We start from the raw sequence: 12,858 nt of genomic DNA, 5'->3' as shown, positions 1-12,858 counted from the left end.
CTGAGGCGGTAGACCAAGGGTCCCTTTCCATGTGCCACAGGAATCCTGGGACTCCTATCAAGATTCACGAGGAGTCAGGAATCGTCTCCTTTGGAGGCACTGATCTCCACGTACCTCTGGAGTTTTCAAAGGATGTGAGGCCTCCGGTCGCGATGAGGTGGGGAAGTAGGTTTCCTTGTGGTCTCCACAGAGGATTCAGACATCCTTTCGTCTTGGGAGATGCAAGAAGAGCCTGCATTCAAGTCAATGCAGGGATATTCGGCCTTATTTCGAGTCAGGGCATCGCGGTCTCCATTCCACTTGAGGCCGCAAACTCAGGGTCCCTCTCACGTACCTAGAGCCTAGATAAGCCTGCTCTTGAGGTGCTTGTGGTAAGGTGGTATTCCTCTGGAGTCGAAGCCAGGGACTAACCTCTCATCTCGAGTTGATTCTTGGTCCACGGAGCTCTTTCGTGTTGCTACAGTGACCTCAGGATTCCACTAGCCTTGAAACAGTGTTCTTGGGGTTTCTCTGGAGTGCCATCAAGGAAATCAAGGCTCCTTTCATGTGTGATGTGCAAGACGGAATTGCTCTGCACGCAGTGCAGGGGAATGAGGCCTCATCTCGCGGCGAGGGGGAAGTCTCATGGTTTTTCTCGAGTTGCGGCGGGAACCTGGGGTATATTCTCAAGTTACGACGGGGATGGCCCTTCCACACACGTGTTTATTCAGCGACGGCAGGACTCCTGCCTAGTTGCGAGGGACAACTCGGGATTCTCCTCGAGGCTTGGCAGGGCAATTGGGACGCCTCTCCAGCTGAGGCGGGAGACCAAGGGTCCCTTTCCACGTGCCACAGGAAACCTGGGACTCCGATCAAGTTTCACGAGGAGTCAGGCATCGTCTCCTTTGGAGGCACTGATCTCCGAGTACCGCTGGGACTTTCAAAGGATGTGAGGCCTCCGGTCGCGATGAGGTGGGGAACTAGGTCTTTCTCTGTGGTCTCCACAGGGGATTCAGACATCCTTTCGTCTTGGGAGATGCAAGACGAGCCTGCATTCAAGTCACTGCAGGGATATCCGGCCTTATTTCGAGTCAGGGCATCGCGGTGTCCATTAAACTTGAGGCCGCAAACTCAGGGTCACTCTCACATACCTAGAGCTGAGAGAAGCCTCCTCTTGAGGTGCTTGTGGTAAGGTGGTATTCCTCTGGAGTCGAAGCCAGGGACTAACCTCTCATCTCGAGTTGATTTTTGGTCCACGGAGCTCTTTCGTGTTGCTACAGTGACCTCAGGATCCCTCTAGCCTTGAAACAGTGTTCTTGGGGTTTCTCTGGAGTGCCATCAAGGAAATCAAGGCTCCTTTCATGTGAGATGTGCAACACGGAATTGCTCTGCACGCAGTGCAGGGGAATCGGGCCTCATTTTGCGGCAAGGGGGAAGTCTCATGGTTTTTCTCGAGTTGCGGCGGGAACCTGGGGTATATTCTCGAGTTACGACGGGGATGGCCCTTCCACCCACGTGTTTGTTCAGCGACGTCAGGACTCCTGCCTAGTTGCGACGGACAACTCGGGATTCTCCTCGAGGCTTGGCAGGGCAATTGGGACGCCTCTCCAGCTGAGGCGGGAGACCAAGGGTCCCTTTCCACGTGCCACAGGAATACTGGGACTCATATCAAGTTTCATGAGCAGTCAGGCATCGATTCCTTTGGAGGCACTGATCTCCGCGTTCCTCTGGAGTTTTCAACGGATGTGAGGCCTCCGGTCGCGATGAGATGGGAAACTAGGTCTTTCTCTGTGGTCTCCACAGGGGATTCAGACATCCTTTCGTCTTGGGAGATGCAAGACGAGCCTGCATTCAAGTCACTGCAGGGATATCCGGCCTTATTTCGCGTCAGGGCATCGCGGTGTCCATTCCAATTGAGGCCGCAAACTCAGGGTCCCTCTCACATACCTAGAGCTGAGAGAAGCCTCCTCTTGAGGTGCTTCTGGTAAGGTGGTATTCCTCTGGAGTCGAAGCCAGGGACTAACCTCTCATCTCGAGTTGATTCTTGGTCCACGGAGCTCTTTCGTGTTGCTACAGTGACCTCAGGATCCCTCTAGCCTTGAAACAGTGTTCTTGGGGTTTCTCTGGAGTGCCATCAAGGAAATCAAGGCTCCTTTCATGTGTGATGTGCAACACGAAATTGCTCTGCACGCAGTGCAGGGGAATCGGGCCTCATCTCGCGGCGAGGGGGAGGTCTCATGGTTTTTCTCGAGTTGCGGCGGCAACCTGGGGTATATTCTGGAGTTACGACGGGGATGGCACTTCCAGCCACGTGTTTGTTCAGCGAAGTCAGGACTCCTGCCTAGTTGCGACGGACAACTCGGGATTCTCCTCGAGGCTTGGCAGGGCAATTGGGACGCCTCTCCAGCTGAGGCGGGAGACCAAGGGTCCCTTTCCACGTGCCACAGGAATCCTGGGACTCCTATCAAGTTTCACGAGGATTCAGGCATCGTCTCCTTTGGAGGCACTGATCTCCGCGTACCTCTGGAGTTTTCCAAGGATGTGAGGCCTCCGGTCGCTATGAGGTGGGGAACTAGGTCTTTCTCTGTGGTCTACACAGGTGATTCAGATATCCTTTCGTCTTGGGAGATGCAAGACGAGCCTGCATTCAAGTCACTGCAGAGATCTCCGGCCTTATTTCGAGTCAGGGCATCGCGGTGTACATTGCACTTTAGACCGCAAACTCAGGGTCCCTCTCACATACCTAGAGCTGAGAAAAGCCTCCTCTTGAGGTGCTTGTGGTAAGGTGGTATTCCTCTGGAGTCGAAGCCAGGGACTAACCTCTCATCTCGAGCTGATTTTTGGTCCACGGAGCTCTTTCGTGTTGCTACAGTGACCTCAGGATCCCTCTAGCCTTGAAACAGTGTTCTTGGGGTTTATCTGGAGTGCCATCAAGGAAATCAAGGCTCCTTTCATGTGTGATGTGCAACACGGAATTGCTCTGCACGCAGTGCAGGGGAATCGGGCCTCATCTCACGGCGAGGGGGAAGTCTCATGGTTTTTCTCAAGTTGCGGCGGGAACCTGGGGTATATTCTCGAGTTAAGACGGGGATGGCCCTTCAAGCCACGTGTTTGTTCAGCCACGTCAGGACTCCTGCCTAGCTGCGAGGGACAACTCGGGATTCTCCTCGAGGCTTGGCAGGGCAATTGGGACGCCTCTCCATCTGAGGCGGGAGACCAAGGGTCCCTTTCCACGTGCCACAGGAATCCTGGGACTCCTATCAAGTTTCACGAGGAGTCAGGCATCGTCTCCTTTGGAGGCACTGATCTCCGCGTACCTCTGGAGTTTTCAAAGGATGTGAGGCCTCCGGTCGCGATGAGGTGGGGAACTAGGTCTTTCTCTGTGGTCTCCACAGGGGATTCAGACATCCTTTCGTCTTGGGAGATGCAAGATGAGCCTGCATTCAAGTCACTGCAGGGATATCCGGCCTTATTTCGCGTCAGGGCATCGCAGTGTCCACTCCACTTGAGGCCGCAAACTCAGGGTCCCTCTCACATACCTAGAGCTGAGAGAAACCTCATCTTGAGGTGCTTGTGGTAAGGTGGTATTCCTCTGGAGTCGAAGCCAGGGACTAACCTCTCATCTCGAGTTGATTCTTGGTCCACGGAGCTCTTTCGTGTTGCTACAGTGACCTCAGGATCCCACTAGCCTTGAAACAGTGTTCTTGGGGTTTCTCTGGAGTGCCATCAAGGAAATCAAGGCTCCTTTCATGTGTGATGTGCAAGACGAAATTGCTCTGCACGCAGTGCAGGAGAATCGGGCCTCATCTCGCGGCAAGTGGGAAGTCTCATGCTTTTTCTCGAGTTGCGGCGGGAACCTGGGGTATATTCTCGAGTTACGAATGGGATGGCCCTTCCAGCCACGTGTTTGTTCAGTGACGTCAGGATTCCTGCCTAGTTGCGACGGACAACTCGGGATTCTCCTCGAGGCTTGCAGGGCAATTGGGACGCCTCTCCAGCTGAGGCGGGAGACCAAGGGTCCCTTTCCACGTGCACAGGAATCCTGGGACTCCTATCAAGTTTCACGAGGAGTCAGGCATCGTCTCCTTTGGAGGCACTGATCTCCGCGTACCTCTGGAGTTTTCAAAGGATGTGAGGCCTCCGGTCGCGATGAGGTGGGGAACTAGGTCTTTCTCTGTGGTCTCCACAGGGGATTCAAACATCCTTTCGTCTTGGGAGATGCAAGACGAGCCTGCATTCAAGTCACTGCAGGGATATCCGGCCTTATTTCGAGTCAGGGCATCGGATGTCCATTCTACTTGAGGCCGCAAACTCAGGGTCCCTCTCACATACCTAGAGCTGAGAGAAGCCTCCTCTTGAGGTGCTTGTGGTAAGGTGGTATTCCTCTGGAGTCGAAGCCAGGGACTAACCTCTCATCTCGAGTTGATTTTTGGTCCACGGAGCTCTTTCGTGTTGCTACAGTGACCTCAGGATCCCTCTAGCCTTGAAACAGTGTTCTTGGGGTTTTTCTGGAGTGCCATCAAGGAAATCAAGGCTCCTTTCATGTGTGAGGTGCAACACGGAATTGCTCTGCACGCAGTGCAGGGGATTCGGGCCTCATCTCGCGGCGAGGGGGAAGTCTCATGGTTTTTCTGGAGTTGCGGCGGGAATCTGGGGTATATTCTCGAGTTACGACGGGAATGGCCCTTCCACACACGTGTTTGTTCAGCGACGTCAGGACTCCTGCCTAGTTGCGAGGGACAACTCGAGATTCTCCTCGAGGCTTGGCAGGGCAATTGGGACGCCTCTCCAGCTGAGGCGGGAGACCAAGGGTCCCTTTCCACGTGCCACGGGAATCCTGGGACTCCTATCAAGTTTCACGAGGAGTCATGCATCGTCTCCATTGGAGGCACTAATCTCCGCGTACCTCTGGAGTTTTCAAAGGATGTGAGGCCTCCAGTCGCCATGACGTGGGAAACTAGGTCTTTCTCTGTGGTCTCCACAGGGGATTCAGACATCCTTTCGTCTTGGGAGATGCAAGACGAGCCTGCATTCAAGTCACTGCAGGGATATCCGGCCTTATTTCGCGTCAGGGCATCGCGGTGTCCATTCCAATTGAGGCCGCAAACTCAGGGTCCCTCTCACATACCTAGAGCTGAGAGAAGCCTCCTCTTGAGGTGCTTCTGGTAAGGTGGTATTCCTCTGGAGTCGAAGCCAGGGACTAACCTCTCATCTCGAGTTGATTCTTGGTCCACGGAGCTCTTTCGTGTTGCTACAGTGACCTCAGGATCCCTCTAGCCTTGAAACAGTGTTCTTGGGGTTTCTCTGGAGTGCCATCAAGGAAATCAAGGCTCCTTTCATGTGTGATGTGCAACACGAAATTGCTCTGCACGCAGTGCAGGGGAATCGGGCCTCATCTCGCGGCGAGGGGGAGGTCTCATGGTTTTTCTCGAGTTGCGGCGGCAACCTGGGGTATATTCTGGAGTTACGACGGGGATGGCACTTCCAGCCACGTGTTTGTTCAGCGAAGTCAGGACTCCTGCCTAGTTGCGACGGACAACTCGGGATTCTCCTCGAGGCTTGGCAGGGCAATTGGGACGCCTCTCCAGCTGAGGCGGGAGACCAAGGGTCCCTTTCCACGTGCCACAGGAATCCTGGGACTCCTATCAAGTTTCACGAGGATTCAGGCATCGTCTCCTTTGGAGGCACTGATCTCCGCGTACCTCTGGAGTTTTCCAAGGATGTGAGGCCTCCGGTCGCTATGAGGTGGGGAACTAGGTCTTTCTCTGTGGTCTACACAGGTGATTCAGATATCCTTTCGTCTTGGGAGATGCAAGACGAGCCTGCATTCAAGTCACTGCAGAGATCTCCGGCCTTATTTCGAGTCAGGGCATCGCGGTGTACATTGCACTTTAGACCGCAAACTCAGGGTCCCTCTCACATACCTAGAGCTGAGAAAAGCCTCCTCTTGAGGTGCTTGTGGTAAGGTGGTATTCCTCTGGAGTCGAAGCCAGGGACTAACCTCTCATCTCGAGCTGATTTTTGGTCCACGGAGCTCTTTCGTGTTGCTACAGTGACCTCAGGATCCCTCTAGCCTTGAAACAGTGTTCTTGGGGTTTATCTGGAGTGCCATCAAGGAAATCAAGGCTCCTTTCATGTGTGATGTGCAACACGGAATTGCTCTGCACGCAGTGCAGGGGAATCGGGCCTCATCTCACGGCGAGGGGGAAGTCTCATGGTTTTTCTCAAGTTGCGGCGGGAACCTGGGGTATATTCTCGAGTTAAGACGGGGATGGCCCTTCAAGCCACGTGTTTGTTCAGCTACGTCAGGACTCCTGCCTAGCTGCGAGGGACAACTCGGGATTCTCCTCGAGGCTTGGCAGGGCAATTGGGACGCCTCTCCATCTGAGGCGGGAGACCAAGGGTCCCTTTCCACGTGCCACAGGAATCCTGGGACTCCTATCAAGTTTCACGAGGAGTCAGGCATCGTCTCCTTTGGAGGCACTGATCTCCGCGTACCTCTGGAGTTTTCAAAGGATGTGAGGCCTCCGGTCGCGATGAGGTGGGGAACTAGGTCTTTCTCTGTGGTCTCCACAGGGGATTCAGACATCCTTTCGTCTTGGGAGATGCAAGATGAGCCTGCATTCAAGTCACTGCAGGGATATCCGGCCTTATTTCGCGTCAGGGCATCGCAGTGTCCACTCCACTTGAGGCCGCAAACTCAGGGTCCCTCTCACATACCTAGAGCTGAGAGAAACCTCATCTTGAGGTGCTTGTGGTAAGGTGGTATTCCTCTGGAGTCGAAGCCAGGGACTAACCTCTCATCTCGAGTTGATTCTTGGTCCACGGAGCTCTTTCGTGTTGCTACAGTGACCTCAGGATCCCACTAGCCTTGAAACAGTGTTCTTGGGGTTTCTCTGGAGTGCCATCAAGGAAATCAAGGCTCCTTTCATGTGTGATGTGCAAGACGAAATTGCTCTGCACGCAGTGCAGGAGAATCGGGCCTCATCTCGCGGCAAGTGGGAAGTCTCATGCTTTTTCTCGAGTTGCGGCGGGAACCTGGGGTATATTCTCGAGTTACGAATGGGATGGCCCTTCCAGCCACGTGTTTGTTCAGTGACGTCAGGATTCCTGCCTAGTTGCGACGGACAACTCGGGATTCTCCTCGAGGCTTGCAGGGCAATTGGGACGCCTCTCCAGCTGAGGCGGGAGACCAAGGGTCCCTTTCCACGTGCACAGGAATCCTGGGACTCCTATCAAGTTTCACGAGGAGTCAGGCATCGTCTCCTTTGGAGGCACTGATCTCCGCGTACCTCTGGAGTTTTCAAAGGATGTGAGGCCTCCGGTCGCGATGAGGTGGGGAACTAGGTCTTTCTCTGTGGTCTCCACAGGGGATTCAAACATCCTTTCGTCTTGGGAGATGCAAGACGAGCCTGCATTCAAGTCACTGCAGGGATATCCGGCCTTATTTCGAGTCAGGGCATCGGATGTCCATTCTACTTGAGGCCGCAAACTCAGGGTCCCTCTCACATACCTAGAGCTGAGAGAAGCCTCCTCTTGAGGTGCTTGTGGTAAGGTGGTATTCCTCTGGAGTCGAAGCCAGGGACTAACCTCTCATCTCGAGTTGATTTTTGGTCCACGGAGCTCTTTCGTGTTGCTACAGTGACCTCAGGATCCCTCTAGCCTTGAAACAGTGTTCTTGGGGTTTTTCTGGAGTGCCATCAAGGAAATCAAGGCTCCTTTCATGTGTGAGGTGCAACACGGAATTGCTCTGCACGCAGTGCAGGGGATTCGGGCCTCATCTCGCGGCGAGGGGGAAGTCTCATGGTTTTTCTGGAGTTGCGGCGGGAATCTGGGGTATATTCTCGAGTTACGACGGGAATGGCCCTTCCACACACGTGTTTGTTCAGCGACGTCAGGACTCCTGCCTAGTTGCGAGGGACAACTCGAGATTCTCCTCGAGGCTTGGCAGGGCAATTGGGACGCCTCTCCAGCTGAGGCGGGAGACCAAGGGTCCCTTTCCACGTGCCACGGGAATCCTGGGACTCCTATCAAGTTTCACGAGGAGTCATGCATCGTCTCCATTGGAGGCACTAATCTCCGCGTACCTCTGGAGTTTTCAAAGGATGTGAGGCCTCCAGTCGCCATGACGTGGGAAACTAGGTCTTTCTCTGTGGTCTCCACAGGGGATTCCGACATCCTTTCTTCTTGGGAGATGGAAGACGAGCCTGCATTCAATTCACTGCAGGGATATCCGGCCTTATTTCGCGTCAGGGCATCGCAGTGTCCATTCCACTTGAGTCCGCAAAATCAGGGTCCCTCTCACATACCTAGAGCTGAGAGAAGCCTCCTCTTTAGGTGCTTGTGGTAAGGTGGTATTCCTCTGGAGTCGAAGCAAGGGACTAACCTCTCATCTCGAGTTGATTTTTGGGCCACGGACCTCTTTCGTGTTGCTACAGTGACCTCAGGATCCCTCTAGCCTTGAAACAGTGTTCTTGGGTTTTCGCTGGAGTGCCATCAAGGAAATCAAGGCTCCTTTCATGTTTGATGTGCAACACGGAATTGCTCTGCATGCAGTGCCGGAGAATCGAGCCTCATCTCACGGCGAGGGGGAAGTCTCATGGTTTTTCTTGAGTTGCGGCGGGACGCTGCGGTATATTCTCGAGTTATGACGGGGATGGCCCTTCCACCCACGTGTTTGTTCAGTGACGTCAGGACTCCTGCCTAGTTGTGAGGGACAACTCGGGATTCTCCTCGAGGCTTGGCAGGGCAATTGGGCCGCCTCTCCAGCTGAGGCGGGAGACTAAGGGTCCCTTTCCACGTGCCACAGGAATCCTGGGACTCCTATCAAGTTTCACGAGGAGTCAGGCATCGTCTCCTTTGGAGGCACTGTTCTCCGCGTACCTCTGGAGTTTTCAAAGGTTATGAGGTCTCTGGTCGCGATGATGTGGGGACCTAGGTCTTTTTCTGTGGTCTCCACAGGGGATTCAGACATCCTTTCGTCTTGGGAGATGCAAGACGAGCCTGCATTCAAGTCACTGCAGGGATATCCGGCCTTATTTCGAGTCAGGGCAACGCGGTGTAAATTTCAGTTGAGGCCGCAAACTCAGGGTCCCTCTCACATACCTAGAGCTGAGAGAAGCCTCCTCTTGAGGTGCTTGTGGTAAGGTGGTATTCCTCTGGAGTCGAAGCCAGGGACTAACCTCTCATCTCGAGTTGATTTTTGGGCCACGGAGCTCTTTCGTGTTGCTACAGTGACCTCAGGATCCCTGTAGCCTTGAAACAGTGTTCTTGGGGTTTCTCTGGAGTGCCATCAAGGAAATCAAGGCTCCTTTCATGTGTGAGATGCAACACGGTTTGCTCTGCACGCAGTGCAGAGGAATCGGGCCTCATCACGCGGCGAGGGGGAAGTCTCATGGTTTTTCTCGAGTTGCGGCGGGAACCTGGGGTATATTCTCGAGTTATGACGGGGATGCTCCTTCCACCCACTTGTTTGTTCAGCGACGTCAGGACTCCTGCCTAGTTGCGAGGGACAACTCGAGATTCTCCTCGAGGCTTGGCAGGGCAATTGGGACGCCTCTCCAGCTGAGGCGGGAGACCAAGGGTCCCTTTCCACGTGCCACAGGAATCCTGGGACTCCTATCAAGTTTCACGAGGAGTCAGGCATCGTCTCCTTTGGAGGCACTGATCTCCGCGTACCTCTGGAGTTTTCAAAGGATGTGAGGCCTCCGGTCGCGATGATGTGGGGAACTAGGTCTTTTTCTGTGGTCTCCACAGGGGATGCAGACATCCTTTCGTCTTGGGAGATGCAAGACGAGCCTGCATTCAAGTCACTGCAGGGATATCCGGCCTTATTTCGAGTCAGGGCATCGCAATGTCCATTCCACTTGAGGCCGCAAACTCAGGGTCCCTCTCACATACCTAGAGCTGAGAGAAGCCTCCTCTTGAGGTGCTTGTGGTAAGGTGGTATTCCTCTGGAGTCGAAGCCAGGGACTAACCTCTCATCTCGAGTTGATTTTTGGTCCACGAGCTCTTTCGTGTTGCTACAGTGACCTCAGGATCCCTCTAGCCTTGAAACAGTGTTCTTGGGTTTTCTCTGGAGTGCCATCAAGGAAATCAAGTCTCCTTTCATGTGTGATGTGCAACACGGAAATGCTCTGCACGCAGTGCAGGGGAATCGGACCTCATCTCGCGGCGAGGGGGAAGTCTCATGGTTTTTCTCGAGTTGCGGCGGGATCCTGGGGTATATTCTCGAGTTATGACGGGGATGGTCCTTCCAGACGCGTGTTTGTTCAGCGACGTCAGGACTCCTGCCTAGTTGCGAGGGACAAGTCGGGATTCTCCTCGAGGCTTGACAGGGCAATTGGGACGCCTCTCCAGCTGAGGCGGGAGACCAAGTGTCCCTTTCCACGTGCCACAGGAATCCTGGGACTCCTATCAAGTTTCACGAGGAGTCAGGCATCGTCTCCTTTGGAGGCACTGATCTCCGCGTACCTCTGGAGTTTTCAAAGGATGTGAGGCCTCCGGTCGCGATGAGGTGGGGAACTAGGTCGTTTTCTGTGGTCTCCACAGGGGATTCAGACATCCTTTCGACTTGGGAGATGTAAGACGAGCCTGCATTCAAGTCACTGCAGGGATATCCGGCCTTATTTCGAGTCAGGACATCGCGGTGTCCATTCCACTTGAGGCCGCAATCTCATTGTCCCTCTCACATACCTAGAGCTGAGAGAACCTTCTTCTTGAGGTGCTTGGGGTAAGGTGGTATTCCTCTGGAGTCGAAGCCAGGGACTAACCTCTCATCTCGAGTTGATTTTTGGTCCACGGAGCTCTTTCGTGTTGCTACAGTGACCTCAGGATCCCTCTAGCCTTGAAACAGTGTTCTTGGGGTTTCTCTGGAGTGCCATCAAGGAAATCAAGGCTCCTTTCATGTGTGATGTGCAACACGGAATTGCTCTGCACGCAGTGCATGGGAATCGAGCCTCATCTCGTGGCGAGGGGGAAGTCTCATGGTTTTTCTCGAGTTGCGGCGGGAACCTGGGGTATATTCTCGAGTTACGACGGGGATGGCCCTTCCACACACGTGTTTGTTCAGCGACGCCAGGACTCCTGCCTAGTTGCGAGGGACAACTCGGGATTCTCCTCGAGGCTTGGCAGGGCAATTGGGACGCCTCTCCAGCTGAGGCGGGAGACCAAGGGTCCCTTTCCACGTGCCACAGTAATCCTGGGACTCCTATCAAGATTCACGAGGAGTCAGGCATCGTCTCCTTTGGAGGCACTGATCTCCGCGTACCTCTGGAGTTTTCAAAGGATGTGAGGCCTCCGGTCGCAATGAGGTGGGGAACTAGGTCTTTCTCTGTGGTCTCCACAGGGGATTCAAACATCCTTTCGTCTTGGGAGATGCAAGACGAGCCTGCATTCAAGTCACTGCAGGGATAACCGGCCTTATTTCGAGTCAGGGTATTGCGGTGTCCATTCCACTAGAGGCCGCAAACTCAGGGTCCCTCTCACATAGCTAGAGCTGAGAGAAGCCTCCTCTTGAGGTGCTTGTGGTAAGGTGGTATTCCTCTGGAATCGAAGCCAGGGACTAACCTCTCATCTCGAGTTGATTTTTGGTCCACGGAGCTCTTTCGTGTTGCTACAGTGACCTCAGGATCCCTCTAGCCTTGAAACAGTGTTCTTGGGGTTTCTCTGGAGTGCCATCACGGAAATCAAGGTTCCATTCATGTTTGATGTTCAACACGGAATTCCTCTGCACGCCGTGCAGGGGAATCGGGCCTCATCTCGTGGCGAGGGGGAAGTCTCATGGTTTTTCTCGAGTTGCGGCGGGAACCTGGGGTATATTCTCGAGTTACGACGGGGATGGCCCTTCCACCCACGTGTTTCTTCAGCGAAGTCAGGACTCCTGCCTAGTTGCGAGGGACAACTCGGGGTTCTCCTCGAGGCTTGGCAGGGCAATTGGGACGCCTCTCCAGCTGAGGCGGGAGACCAAGGGTCCCTTTCCACGTGCCACAGGAATCCTGGGACTCCTATCAAGTTTCACGAGGAGTCAGGCATCGTCTCCTTTGGAGACACTGATCTCTGCGTACCTCTGGAGTTTTCAAAGGATGTGAGGCCTCCGGTCGCGATGAGGTGGGGAACTAGGTCTTTCTCTGTTGTCTCCACAGGGGATTCAGACATCCTTTTGTCTTGGGAGATGCAAGACGAGCCTGCATTCAAGTCTCTGCAGGGATATCCGGCCTTATTTCGAGTCATGGCATCGCGGTTTCCATTCCACTTGAGGCCGCAAACTCAGGGTCCCTCTCACATACCTAGAGCTGAGAGAAGCCTCCTCTTGAGGTGCTTGTCGTAAGGTGGTATTCCTCTGGAATCGAAGCCAGGGACTAACCTCTCATCTCGAGTTGATTTTTGGTCCACGGAGCTCTTTCGTGTTGCTACAGTGACCTCGGGATCCCTCTAGCCTTGAAACAGTGTTCTTGGGGTTTCTCTGGAGTGCCATCAAGGAAATCAAGGCTCCTTTCTTGTTTGATGTGCAACACGGAATTGCTCTGCATGCAGTGCACTGGAATCGTGCCTCATCTCGCGGCGAGGGGGAAGTCTCATGGTTTTTCTCGAGTTGTGGCGGGAACCTGGGGTATATTTTCGAGTTACGACGGGGATGGCCCTTCCACCCACGTGTTTGTTCAGCCATGTCAGGACTCCTGCCTAGTTGCGAGGGACAACTCGGGATTCTGCTCGAGGCTTGGCAGGGCAATTGGGACGCCTCTTCAGCTGAGGCGGGAGACCAAGGGTCCCTTTCCATGTGCCACAGGAATCCTGGGACTCCTATCAAGTTTCACGAGGAGTCAGGCATCGTCTCCTTTGGAGGCACTGATCTCCGCGTACCTCTGGAGTTTTCAAGGG

The sequence above is a fragment of the Cervus elaphus genome, chromosome 19 (genome assembly GCF_910594005.1).
Source record: "Cervus elaphus chromosome 19, mCerEla1.1, whole genome shotgun sequence".
NCBI lineage: Eukaryota > Metazoa > Chordata > Mammalia > Artiodactyla > Cervidae > Cervus > Cervus elaphus.
Note: the sequence above shows the minus strand (reverse complement) of the source record.